The sequence below is a fragment of the Hemiscyllium ocellatum genome, chromosome 31 (genome assembly GCF_020745735.1).
Source record: "Hemiscyllium ocellatum isolate sHemOce1 chromosome 31, sHemOce1.pat.X.cur, whole genome shotgun sequence".
Taxonomy (NCBI): domain Eukaryota; kingdom Metazoa; phylum Chordata; class Chondrichthyes; order Orectolobiformes; family Hemiscylliidae; genus Hemiscyllium; species Hemiscyllium ocellatum.
The window spans coordinates 18,476,199-18,490,143 of NC_083431.1; the positions used below are offsets into that span (position 1 = coordinate 18,476,199).

At 41.9% G+C, this 13,945-nt stretch overlaps 1 long non-coding RNA gene across 2 annotated transcripts in view; it reads left to right on the forward strand.

Annotated features, from left to right (window-relative positions):
• The first annotated feature begins 324 nt into the window (after window positions 1–324).
• LOC132830519 (uncharacterized) overlaps window positions 325–13,945 on the forward strand; it is a 71,194-nt gene continuing 57,573 nt past the window's right edge. For both annotated transcript variants that reach the window (XR_009646376.1, XR_009646377.1), the window contains exon 1: window positions 325–450. This is a non-coding gene — a long non-coding RNA (uncharacterized LOC132830519). The remainder of the gene's footprint in view (window positions 451–13,945) is intronic.

Below are 13,945 nucleotides of genomic sequence, written 5' to 3' on the forward strand. Positions count from 1 at the left end.
CTCAGAAAAAAATCCTCGGAGAGAGCCAGCCAAAGGGTTAATTGATGCTATTGGCTTGAAAACTGAAACTACAATAAGAAACAAGGATAACAAGGGCGAGGCAAACTGCTTAGAACTAACCGTGTAGTTTCCTTTTCGATAAAACTTTAATTTGAAATGGCGAATCATTGAGCAGTGCGTGGGTGTAATTCTACCTCAACTCATTACCTTGCACCCATGGAAATATTTACGTCAAAATATGGTTTTGACTGTTTACGCTAAATGCTATTATCTAGACCATCCACAAAACCTCAAAACTGCTTCAGTTTTGAACCAACCAAAAGTGACAAGTTGGATAACTAATAGAGAGAAATAAAGGTTTGAACATCTTTTAACAGATCGAAATATATGGGACGTAATCAAGAGGTGCTGTGTGATGGACAGATTATTGATGGACCATACTACTGAAAGGTAAGATTTCAGTTAGCGGATGGCAAATTCCTTGTGTGGCCATTTACAGGATGTTTAGAATGTGCATTATCTTGAAAACTGAGCATTTATTGTCTGTGTGCACAATACTAAAAGAGCTGGCATGTTGACAGCTAGTTAAGGTGTGTGTAAGGATTTAGCATTTTATTTCTGAGGGATATGAGTTAGACTGATTGGCTTTAGTTTAGGAATGATGCTTCAACTGTTGGAATAGCAACAAACATTGGCATAGAGACAATGGGATTGGCACTTGAAGAAGATGTGCCTTTATGTAGCATCCATTCTAAAGTGTTTTACAGCCAATGATGTGCATTTTGAAGTGTAGTAATGTAAGAAATCTGCCATTTCCCCCACCCTTTCCTTCTGCTCTCCAAGCCAAGTCAATCAATGCATTGCAGGATCTTCACCCACAAAGCAAAGGAGCAGGGTGAGCGAAAGGTTGGGAATACTCAACTGGTTTGGCTGCACCTTTAGAGAGAGAGAAAAACAGCTAAAGCCTGAGGTTAACTTTCCTTAGAATGATCCTTATGAAAGGCCATCAACCGAAAACACTGGCTTTGTTTCTCTGTCCAGAGAAGCTGCCTGACATTCTGAACAGTTCCAGTATTCACTGTTTTTATTTCAGATGCCCAGCTTCTGCAGTATTTTGGCTTTGTGCAGGAGAAGGATTTAATTCAGACTTCAGCCATAGGTAAGAAAAAACTGAAAGTGCTGGAGAAACTTAGCAGATGTGTGGAAGCACCTGCGGAGAGGGAAACAGAGTTAACTTTTTTGAGTCGAACAGCTTCAGATCCAATTCATGTTGGATTTTTCTTCATTCTCAGGAGTTAAAAAAGAGCCATACTGGACTCAAAACGTTAACGCTGTTGCTCTCTCCACAGATGCATCCACAGCTGCTTGGTTTCTCCAGCAATTTCAGTTTTTATTTCAGATCTAGTGCTAATGTAGGAGGTGATGCTTGGGGGTGTGTAGTGCACCATGAAGCCAGGAATAAGGGAGTATGTGCACAATGCAGAAATGAAAGGCAATATAAATATTACCAGTGATAGAATTAATTCCAAATGCTGAAAATGTAAATACAACATCACAAGCGAATCAGGATGTGAATATATTGCTGTCTGTTTTCTTTCCAAAGGGTAAACACTACCAGTAAACTTTTCAGTAAACTTTTTAACCCTTTCTGGTCCAACACGGCACAGTCCTGCACAAGTGGCCAACAGATAATACATTCCTTATAGAAAGGTCTAATTTTAATTCCTGAGTGGTAACAAACTTCGCAATGTGGTTGCTTTTCATTTTTACAATGTTTGTAGCAATAGGTTATTTCTTAAGTCACACTCCACACTATAAGTGTGGAATTGTTTTAGCTTCTCAATACTGCCTGCACCAATGAAGATGTAATGAGTGATCTATTAGAATGGGAGAATTGGGAGGCCCCCTCTCCACAGCAGTAACTGCAGTATAGACCCTACAAATAGTGACAGATTGATGGGTCACGCAGTCGGAAATATTCAAGTCTGTAAGGCAGCAATGAGCTGCTGACATATTGAAATTGTTTAAATTCAGAATAGATGGAGGTGATTAACTGCTGAAATATGAGGCCATAACATAATGTGAAATTACACTGGAGCTCCAAATTAATTAATTTGGCAGAACATGTTTAATAGTAGAAAATGTGAGAGAAAGGGAACAATTTAGTTTTCATTAAGAATAAGGATACTAACTCCATTGTTCTGTGGTTAGACAATACTAATTGCGTCTTGCAACCTCTTGGCTTGGACAGTAGATCAGGGGAATGGATGGCAGAAGCCAAATTCCATGGCACGACATGTAGTCTCTCCAATATAATTCATGATTTAATTCCCATCCCATCAAAACAATTTCTAAATGTATAAATTGTTTAAACATCAAGGTTAACAGTTATAACAGCCTGCATTTATATAGCAACGTTAATGTTGTGGGATGTTTTAAGGCACTTCAATAGAGGATTTGAATTTGACACCAAGCTGTATAAGGACATTTTAGTCTAGGTGGCAAATGCATGGCCAAAAGGGTAGGTTTTAGAAGTACCTTAAAGGAGGAAAGAAAGCAGAGCGACAGAGAGCTCTAGACAGAGAATTCTAGAGTTTAGGGCCTAGTTGAAGTATGCCTGCCAAATGGTGGAACGATAAAAATCAGGATTGTGCAAGAACCAAAATATTCTAGATAACTACATACCAAAGGCTTTTATAGCAACTAATAATCCAAAGAGCATTTATAGTAAAAAGTGTCAGACTTGATATAGCATCATTGTCAAATGGAGACTAATGAGCAAAAAGCTGTGTATCATAGTAGATACTTCAAATAGATCATTCTAAGGACAACGTCAATTGGTATATTTACCTCAATGAATATCTCTACTTTATGAGTTCAGCTTCAAACGTAAAGAGCAGCACTTTGATTATATTGATAAAAACATGTGAGTGGCATTTGAGTATTGCAAAAGTAAACATGTCATGGAAAAATGACTATGCAGCAACTTGTTCAAAACTTTACCTCTGATCTATGTTGTTCATAGCTGAATGCTTGCTGTGACTTACATTGGCCACATTAGCTTAACAAAATATGTTAGTATAAGTCGCTAAATTGCAATTCTGGATATTTCAGACCCACTGTACGATGGTCCAATTTGCATTAGCAACAGAAAGATCTGGTCTTTCTGAAATGTCATGAACTAACCATTCCCCCTAATTGTACTAACAACAACTTGACTTTATATAACTTCTCTAAAGTAATAAGCTGCCCAGACGTGCTTCTCAAATTATGCTTGATATGGAGCCATGCAAGGAGGCATAAGGAGAGGTAACCAAAGCCTTGACAAAGAGATAGGTTTCAAGCAATGAAAGATGATAAGAGAGATAGTGGGACTGAGAGGTTTAGGGAGGATGTTGCAGAGCTCAGGGCTTTGACAGTTGAAGACATGGCCACCATTGGTTGAGCAATTAAAATCATGGATAACTAATTGGCCAGAATAGGATATCTTGGGGGGTCAGGAAGCTGGAGGTGATTACAGAGGTAGGTAAAGCTTAGGCCGTGGGACTAGAATGAGAAAACTAGGAGGAGCATTTTAAAATGGAGACGTGGTTTAACTGGGAATTGACACAGGTTAACGAGCACAGGAGTGATAGGGCAAGGGCAACAACACTTTACAAGGTCTCTAGTTAAGAGAGGATAAACATAGAAGACTGGCCAGGACTAATTAGAACAGTTCCAAATAAAGATAAAGCCACTGTAGTCCCAGTGGATTATCGACTGTGCTCTCATTAGACAGAGACAGCTGGTGGTGAGTGTGACCTGAGAGTTACCGTGCCTCAGGCAAGGGCTAAGGTTGAGAAGGGAGGACCTTCCTGGTAGATACTGAACCCGTGTTGCTGGCGTTATTGGCAAACCAGCTGAGCAGCCAAATGAGCTAACCAAGACACCCCCCTTCCCCCACCACCTCCTCCACAAGGTTAGAAAGGGCTTGGGTGAGGGCTTCTGCTTCAAATAAGCTAAGGTAGGGGCAGATCCAGACAATAAATCAGAGCTGGAAGAGTTTACCTTAGCAACAATGTAGATATGGGGTCAAAAGCCCATTGCAAAAGAGTGTGGTGCTGGAGAAGCATCCGAGGAGCAGGAGAATCGACGTTTCGAGCATAAGCTCTTCTGTCATTCCTGATGAAGAGCTTATGGTCGAAATGTCAACTCTCCTACTCCTCGGATGCGGCCTAACCTGCTGTGCTTTTCCAGCACCACACTCTTCGACTCTGATCTCCAGCATCTGTTTCCCTTTCTCCTGCTCAAAAACTCAAGATCAAGATCATATATGTTCCTGAGGCTGCGAGCAGTCCTATTCAATCTTGGAAAATTGCCAGGGAAAGAGTTGAGATCCATGGATGTTGGAAGAGGCAAGGGCTCATTATAATGTCTTTGCTCTTCGCAATGCCTCGTTGGATGAAATCCCTGCTCACCCAGTACAGTACTTGAGGTCATTAAGGTTGTGTGACCATTGAGAAGCAACAAGGCCTCCATAGAACTGGTACTGAAGTAGCTCTGAGTGTTGCCAACAGGTTCGTAAAACTGAGCCTGCATTTGTGGGTGATTTTCAACAGCACCTTCCATTACTGTGACCTTGACTACTCAGAACAGCAAGGCCAGTCAGGATCTCAACTCTAACCCTTGTGCTTTTGTTTCTTTCATACAAGCAGAAAACACTGAAGATGCTCAAGATTTGTAGCAGCAGCTGTGGCCAGACAAACAGAGTTAATGTTTCTCTCTCCATAGATACAATCATACCTGCTGAGTTCCTCCAACACTTCCAGTTTTTATTTCTGATTTCCAACATTCTCAGTTTTGTTTTTGGTCCCTCCATGCACTTGTTTAACGGAATCTATCAAGCTCAGTTTCTAGCATTTTCAATTTTTCTCAAAAGCCTTTTAGTCCAGCAAGTTGCAGCTTTCCCCTATCCTTCATCTGAACACAGTCAATGATCAGGTTTCACTCAATGCCCCCTTTTTTTTCTGGATTCCCACTCTCCTCCCAACCAGACAAAATGGTTTCTTCCAATCTTCTCCATCATTCCTTTCAGTCATATTAATAGGTCATTCCCTTAAGTCTATAAGCAAATTAATATATTTTTGGAATTGCTGTAAAAAGGCAGTTTATCAAGTTCTTTTGTCTTGTTCTCATGAAGACAATTTGCAAGAAATACTAATTTAAATGGAAATCAACATTTATGCTGTATGAAAGTAGAGGTGTCACTATGGACCAGTTAGATGATGACTGACAGTTAACTGTCAAACTTTGTTTAAATTTTAAGTTTTAAACCATACTGTTTGATTCTGATTGGTCAAAGTGTTGCCCCAAGGGATACACCATGGAAGGGCTGACTACTATTTTAAGTTCAAATAGGAACAGTACTCTTTTCTGTCTGTATAAAACAGGACGCTGCATATTCGTACTCAGGATCCCAGTGCTGCAAGAAAAGCTTCAACAAAGTCCATCTATTTTTCAGCAATACTCAATTTCTGTATTAACAACAGGCTATTTGTATTCTTGGTCTGGGGAGCTGGGTATCAATCTCCTGACTAGATTGCTGTTTTACCAACTGAGATTTCATTTGGGCAGCAGAAACAACAGATATATCCAAGGCATGGGAATATATTGATTTATAATCTCATTAGGGAAGGCAATGGCCTAGTAATATTATCACTGGACTATCAATCCAGAGACCCTGGTAATGTCCTGGGGACCCAGGTTCAAATCCCACCACAGCAGATGGTGAAATTTGAATTCAGTTAAAAATAAAAATCTAGAATTAAGAGTGAATCCATTGCCAATTATCTGGTTCACTAATGCTCTTTAGGGAAGGAAACTGACCTCCTTACCTGATGTGTCTCCCGACCCACAGCCAATGGTTGACTCCCAACCTCTCTCTGGACAATTAGGGTTGAGTAATAAATGCTGACTAGCTAGCGATGTCCTCATCGTGTGAAAGAATAAATAAAGCAAGACATCAGCTTCTCCTATGAGAGTAGATCACTTCAATCAGAACACGACACTGCCTTTGTTCCACAAAGGCCGCACTTTCCCTGGAAACATTCCATCTTCACTTTTGGCACAGCTCTATTCGGCCTACAAAGGCCAACATTTTTGGATGAACATTCACTTGACTAAAAGCATCTCAGCTAAACTATTTTGGGCATGCATTCAGAGACTACAATTGTTGAGGAGTCTCCTAAAACTGTTTTCTCATTGTCTTGCACATTTCCCAAAACATGCAAGTCTGTCAAGGGGCAGCCTGGTGGCTCAGTGATTAGCACTGCTGCCTCACAGCACTGGGGACCCAGCTTCAATAAACCATCAGGCGACTATCTGTGTGGAGTTTGCACATTCTCCCCACGTCTGCCTTTCTGGTGCTTCAGTTTCCTCCCGGAGATGTGCAATTTGGGTGGATTGGCCACGGGAAATTATCCATAATGCCCAGGGATGTGCAGGCTAGGTGGCTTAGCCCTGGGAAAAGCAGGATTACAGGATAGCTTAGGGGGAAGGTCTGGGTGGGATGTTCTTCAGAGGTCTGGAATGATCTGGAAGAGGGCACTGTTGGTAGTGGTCAGTAAGTTTGCAGATAACATGAAGATTGGTGGAGTAGCAGAAAGCATAAGGGACTGTCAAAGAATACAGGAGAATATAGATAGACTGAAGAGTTGGGCAGGGAAGTGGCAGGTGGAGTTCAATCCAGGCAAATGTGAGATGATGCATTTTGGTAAGTCTAATTCTAGAACAAATTATACAGTAAATGGAGATCCTTGGGAAACATTGATGAACAGAGAAAGCTGGGAGTTCAGGTCCATTGTACCCTGAAGGTGGCTGTGCAGGTGGATAGAGTGGTCATGAAGGCATATGGTATGCTTGCCTTCATTGGACGGGGTATTAAGTATAAGAGCTGGCAGGTCATGTTAAAATTATACAAGTCTTTGGTTCGGCCGCATTTAGAATGCTGTGTACAGTTCTGGTGGCCACATTACCAAAAGGATGTGGACGCTTTGAAGAGGGTGCAGAGAAGGTTTACAAGGTAGTTGCCTGATATGGAAGGTGCTAGCTATGAAGAGAGGTTGAGTAGGTTAGGTTTGTTTTCATTAGAAAAAAGAAATTTGAGAGGGGACCTGATTGAGGCCTACTAAATCATGATGGATATAGGCAGGGTGGATAGAGATGAGCTTTTTCCCAGGGTGAAGGATTCAATAATGAGAGGTCATGCGTTTAAGGTGAGAGGTGAAAAGTTTAAGGGGGATAGACACAGCAAGTACTTTACACAGAGGGTGGTGGGTGCCTGGAACGCATTGCCAGCAGAGGTAGTAGAGGCAGGCACGGTAGATTCATTTAAGGTGAGTCTGGACAGATGCATGAGTAGGTGAGGAGCAGAGGGATATAGACGCTGAGGAATTGGGCAACAGGTTAAGACAGTAGATTTCAATCGTCTCAGGCTCGGAGGGCCAAAGGGCCTGTTCCAGGACTATAAATTGTCTTTGTTCTTTTCTTTGTCCGGTGTGGACTTGATGAGTCAAATGGCCTGCTTCCAGACTGTAGGAATTCTATACATATATATGTTATACTGGTTAAGAAATCTTAGCAGAAGGAATGTGAATAACATGGGCTATGGAGAGATTTGAGGCAGAGTCCTGTGAGAAGTCCAGCGAAGCCTCTTGTGATGGGCATTATGGCTTGTTTAACGTCTTATTAATGCCACAACTCACCTCATTAGTATTCAGCTACCTGTATAAACCAAACAAGGTCAACGTTAAGAATTGTCAGTGCTGGAGTCCAAGTGGGTACGTGGTGACTCCAGCTCACGGCTGGCTGTAAGGAGTGTCCATGTTGCTCAGCACCAAACAGCATCTATAAGCACCAACCACACATTGCCCTTGGGTATCCAACATCTCTCAAAAGCTTCATGCCAGCTCTCTAACACAAACACAGTGTGCTCAGGAAACATTGACTTGCATTGGAGGGGACACTGGTAATTCATGTTGAAGGGCTTCTGCAGGACACTCTGCACACTCATGGCTTGGACCAGGCTGCATCTCAGGACTGCTCACTCGCTGTCTTAGCACTCACTCACTCAGTGCCTACCTGCATGCTCAAAGTATCCCTGCCTTGCCTCACGTAACTGTTAGTGCATTGGTGCTTCAGCCAAAACCAAAGGCTATTTGCACCACTGTATTGCACAGACACATGGGCCGGCTCTTATCATTAGGGGTCAGTTTTGGATGGGCGGGGATGACTTGCAGCATGCTACTTTGAGGCTTCAATCTAGCAAGAAGCAATAGGCCAGTTAACATCAGAAATGGGCAAGTTGTTGAAATCAGTCATGCAAATCATTATAGCAAAGCAGCTGGGAAAGATTCAATGTAATCAGGGCAGAGTCAACAGGGTTTTGTGAAAAGGAAATCGTGTTTAACCAATATACTGGATGTCTTTGAGAAAATTATGTGCTATAGGCAAAGGATGTATTGTGCTTCATTAAAGGTTATTGAAAAAGATATAAGCTCAGGGTGGAGCGGGTAATGTATCAGTGTGGATAGAAAGCTGGCTAGCTAACAGGAAACTGACAGTAGTCTGAAACAGATCATTTTCTATAAGAAGTGGGGGGCCACTGGAATTGGTGCAGGGGCCTTAGTGGCTTGTAGTTTATATAAATGACTTGAATGAACAGCTGGAATGCAGGGTAGCTACATTTCCTGATGACAAAAAGATAGACAGGGAAGTAAATTGCAAAGGGGAGCTAAGGAATCTAAAAAGGGAGACAGCTGATTGAGTTGAGTGGCAAAGACCTGGCAAATGGAATGGAATGTGACAAAATATGAAATTGTCCACTTTGACAGGAAGAACAAAAACAAAACAAACTGTTGAAATGGTCAGAGGTTTGCACAGGTCTGAGATGCAGAGGGTTTTCGCTCATAGTGAATGAAACAAAAAAGATTACGATACAAGTTCAGCAAGTACTTAGGGAAGTTAATAGAATGATATGATTTATAGTGAGGGAAATTGAATACAATGGTAGGGAGGTTATGCTTCAGTTACACAGGCCATCAGTGAGACCACACCTATACTGTGTACAGCATTAACCACCATGTTTAAGGTATTGGAAGCAGGTGAAAATTTCTGAAGATTAGTTAAAGATTAACATCTGGAAAAGAGCTGATTGTTTTAAGAGGAAAGGTTGAACGGCTGGACTGTACCCATTGGAATGTACAAAACAAACAGGTAACTTGACTGAACATGTAAGATGTTGAGGGGTATTAATAGGATGGATGTGTAAAGGATAATTCCTCTTGTGGGAGAATCCAGAATTGCTTAGCCTTAAAGCATGCCCATTTAAGACAAAGATAAGGAGAATTTATTTTCTCACGAGTCTTTGGAACTCTTCCTCCAAAGGCAGTAGAAGCAGAGTCTTTGAATATTTTTGCAGTAGGGGTAGATAGATTCTTGATAAACAAACAGTAAGCGGTTAGTGCGGGGAGGTGGGAATGTGAGGTAATCTGATCAGCCATCATCTTATTGAATGGGGGAGCAGACGTGAGGGGTCAAGTTGTTAATTTGTATCTTTATTTATCAGATATAAACACACCCAGTAATGTTAGCACAGCTCAGTGGTAGGACTCTTGCCTCTGAGTCAAAAGATTCTTTGTTCTAGTGCCACTCCAGAGGACTGAATGTTAAAAATCAAAGCTATCACTCTTGTGTCAGGCTGAGGGAATGCAGCACTGTCAGGGGTGCCATCTTTCAGATTAAGTGCTAAGCTGAGGCTCCATGTACCAGGGTGGCATGAAAGATCCTATGGTATTAATACACATTAAAAAAAACGATTTCTGGACACCAGTGATATCAAAGGATATGGAGGTCATACAGGAAAGAGGCATGGAGGTAGATGATTAGCTATGGTCCAAGCTTGAATGGTGGAGCAGCATTGATGGACTGAATGACCAACTCCTGCTCCTGAGACAAAGTTATCTCTGGTGTGCTAAACAAATGTACCTCCATTGCCTCGTTGCTGATGGTGGCAGCTTCCTGTGTGTAAAATTGACTGCTGCATTACCGTAGTGACTGCACTTTGAACGTATTTCCTTGACTGTACGGTGCTTTGGGACATCCACAATTTGCCAAAGCTGTCAATCCGAGGTAAAGTCTTTCCATTCAACAGATACATTTCTTTTTGTGAATCTTCCTTAGAACATGCTAGAGGTGAACATTGGCTGAATTCTGAAAACGTGGTTGCTACATGTGGGTGTGATTTTGGTCACCAGAATTTATTCACATCTAGTAGCATAACTCTGACTGCTTTTTTTAACATGTGGCCAAAGGTTTCTCCACAGACAATGACGCAACAGCAGCAAAGCAAGTTTCTTGTATGGGGAAAGAAGTGGGGTCTGTTCTCCCTCTGGCCAATCTTCTCCCTGTAAGGAATGCAGTATCCTCTTTTAATGGGATCATTAGGATAGCATTTATTCGAGCCCAATAGCTCTAGATCAGGTACGTGTATCTCCTGAAAAGCAGGCTCCCAGAAAAATAGAATGGGGAACTCACCTGAACTAATCTGGATGTGAATAGATAAGGCAGTCCATGTATTCCATCAAACTGTCAATTACTCCATTACCTGAGGGAGCAAACTTCAAAGGAGAATTTTATTACTTGTCCAGCCATGAAATAATTTAAGCTGAAAATGTGTTGCTGGAAAAGCGCAGCAGGTCAGGCAGCATCCAAGGAGCAGGAGAGTCGATGTTTCGGGCATGAGCCCTTCTTCAGGAATGAGGAAAGTGTGTCCAGCAGGCTAAGATAAAAGGTAAGAAGGAGGGACTTGGGGGAGGGGCGTTGGAAATGTGATAGGTGGAAGGAGGTGAGGGTGATAGGCTGGAGTGGGGGTGGGGGCGGAGAGGTCAGGAAGAACCGGAAGGTCCGTCCCCACCCCCACTCCAGCCTATCACCCTCACCTTGACCTCCTTCCACCTATCGCATTTCCAACGCTCCTCCCCCAACTCCCTCCTTCCTACCCTTTATCTTAGCCTGCTGGACACACTTTCCTCATTCCTGAAGAAGGGCTCATGCCCAAAACGTCGACTCTCCTGCTCCTTGGATGCTGCCTGACCTGCTGTGCTTTTCCAGCAACACATTTTCAGCTCTGATCTCCAGCATCTACAGTCCTCACTTTCTCCATGAAATAATTTAACCCTACCCATTGAGGTTAAGCAAGCCTTTCTCAAGGGCAATTGAGAACAAGCAATAAATGTTGGTCTTGCCTATGGTATCCACAAGCTAGGGATGAAGATTTTTATTTAAACATCCTGTGGTCACCATGTTCTGCCATCCATTATGATCCAGCAGCTGGCAAATTAGTTTTGAGGGGCTGAATGGCCTGGCATTATTGTGGTAATCCAAACACCAGGAATCAGAATGTGAGAAAGCAGTGAGACAGTTCCTACCCAGTTGCAACATCAAGTTTGGAACAGGACTATTCTGCCTAATTTATTTCTTACAGCTAAATTAAGCATCTGTGATCACAGGCACATGGAGCTAGATCTTAATTGAGAAAATCAGCCAGCAACTGTGTGGATTTGCTTAAATTTCTACCTACGAGCAAGCTCAACAACCTCCAACCTTTCCTTAATCAATCTTGGTTTTCATCCTCATCCCTCATAGACCTTGACCATATCCTATGACAAGTTGGGGAACCTACTGAAAGCTTGTCATAGCAGGTACCATGTATTTCTGGCATGTGTTAAGACGATGGAAAATGTTTTACCCGTGGCCTGACCACTGAGACCACAATTCATAACCCGCAGCAATTAAGTTCCTTTCTGGTAACGAGCTAAATTATTTTCATTGAGTGTACTTTCCCCTATTCTAGCATGATCTAGTTATAAAACAACCTCATAAACGTTTGCTCTTTAACCACATTTCTTAACTCTTACATTCTTCAATCTTTTTTATAAACACCAGAGCCCACTTGCACCAAGTAGAATATTGCAAACAACATGTAGAAAGTGGGCCGACAAGAAGTAAGAAACTGAAGAAACATAGCCCTTGCAGTGATGTTTGATGTAACTTAGCTGTGTGGCATTTTTCTGGTGCCATTATCTCTCAATTAAGAGGAGCCCATTACAATGCACATTATCTGGGAGTATCCTGATAGTTGTTGGATGTAATGGAGGAATGGATAGATACAGGTATCAAGGAGGTAAGCAGCAAACACAAAGTGATTATAAGGGATCATTTCAATTTTTGCATCATCTGAGGAGAAGCAAAACAGGCTGTGCAATGAACGAAATGCATTTCTGGGAGTGCATTCAAATTTTCTAGAAAAAAAATTTAAATTATACAAGATATAAAAGCAATCCAGATTGAATTTAGTGGTGAAAGACAAAACAAATTATTTGATGGTGGAAGTCCCTTTTGCAAGTATGATTCAATTTGATAATGGCCAAGATTTCCAGGTTGTAATGTCAGGGTAATGGTCAGTATTGATTGTTATTAGTTTCACTTATTCTCTCATGGGACGAGGGTATCGCCGGATAGGCCAGCATTTATCATCCTTCACAAACTGCCCTGAGGGAGGCGATGGTGAGCTATGTCGGCTAGGGGAACGCACAGTACTGTTAGGGAGGAAGTTCCAACATTTTGTCTCAGCAGCATTGATGGAACGGCAATAAGGTTCCAAATCGGGAAGATGTGTGGATTGGGAGGGCACTGGAAGGTGTTCCAATGCACTTACAGACCTCTCATGGGTTTGGAAGGTGCTGTTGATGGAGTATTGGTGAACTTCTGCTGTGCATCTTGTAGCTACATACTGCTGCTGAGTGTCAGTGGTGGAGGGACTGAATATCTGAGGATGCGTGGCCAATCGAATGGTCTGGTTTGTTTTGTGTGGTATCAAGCTGCATTCATCCAAGTGGAAAGTATCCAATCACGTTCCTGACCTTTGCTGTGTGGATGATGGAGAGGCAGGAGGTGAATTACCCACTACAGAATCCACAGTTCTAACCTGTTCTTGCAGCTACCATATTTATAAAGTTAGTCTAGTCAGTTTCTGGTCAATATTACCCCTAGGATGTCAGCAATGAGAGGTAGCAGTGGCAATGTCACTGAATAACAAGGGGAGATGATCAGATTGCCTTGTGTTGATGGCTATTGCCTAGCCTCTGAAATTGACAGAAATATTTGGATCCTGTGTATGGTTGGTAAGTCAGCAAGTTCTGCCAGTCACTTTACAATTCTCCACGGGGTTGAGCTGTGGAAGTCTTCCACTGACTGCAAAAATTAAAAATCACTGAATGGACAATCCTTTTGCATTGTTCATTTGTTGAAACATCCTTGAAAGTATTACACGTTGTTTAAAGAAGAACTAAAATTTTGATGTTGCTCCATTCTCACAATATATTGTTGAACAACATCTCTGGTCCTGAAAAGAAACTTAAGTTGTGGAAAGCCCCTTGTAGATAAAATAACCATACAGATATATTAAAATAATAATTTTAACTTTAAATTTTAAAAAAAATTCTGCTCCTACCTAGACTCATATGTGGTCCAACCACTTATTTTTGCTCTCGGCAAAATGTCAGTACCAGTGAAGGCTAATGAACGTATTTTACTTCCTGGGTTTCCATCTATAAGATTCCTGCAATGTGATTGGCTGGAGATAGCAATATTTCCTGGAGTTCCCCTCAAGTTGGTGCCATTTTCAAACTGAACTCAGGAGAAAGGGGGAAGAAAGGGTTAATGTGCAACACCACAGAGGTCAAGGGGAATTTGAGGACAGCTTGCTTCAAAATCAGCAGCAAACATTACTATCACCTTGGTGCTGATTGCAAAATCTAGCCTAATAGGTTTAAGAGAGAGAAGGGAAGGTTGCAGTGTGACAGTGGTTAGCACTGCTGCCTCACAGCACCAGAGACCCAGATTCAAT